Source organism: Nannospalax galili, unplaced genomic scaffold (assembly GCF_000622305.1).
Source record: "Nannospalax galili isolate Female #2095 unplaced genomic scaffold, S.galili_v1.0 scaffold3547, whole genome shotgun sequence".
Taxonomy (NCBI): domain Eukaryota; kingdom Metazoa; phylum Chordata; class Mammalia; order Rodentia; family Spalacidae; genus Nannospalax; species Nannospalax galili.
In genome coordinates, this window is record NW_008356328.1 from 14,375 (window position 1) to 14,877 (window position 503).

A 503-nucleotide genomic window follows, 5' to 3' on the forward strand; every position below is an offset into this window, starting at 1 on the left:
CAAATCAACAAATTTTTTAAAAATGTATTATATTTGAGGAGGAAGCATGGAAATTTATGTCATGTTAATTAGCAGAGGTGATAAACATTATCTGATGACTTTATAGACATACACAGGTGCCAAGGATCCAAGTGCAACCTATTATGACTAGTAATAATCAGATACATACATATTAGAGATGCATGTACCAACATTTTAGTGTTAGTAGCAAAAACAATGAGTCTTTCTGCAAGGAACAATATATTCTAAAATGAAATGGAGATCTCTTTTAAAGGTTAAAAACTCATTCAATTTTATGTCTGAAAGAGCTTATACTGAGTTCAATACTGTATAACTGTATTAATTCAACTGTGATCCTAGAAACTTACAGCCACTTGTGAAAGAAATGTACTCTTTCTCTGGAATGTGTTACTGAATATGTTAAAGCTGTTGTGAAATGCTCTTTCTAATCATGTTGTTATTAAAAATTAAAAAAATAATGATTAAAAAATAATAATTATTCC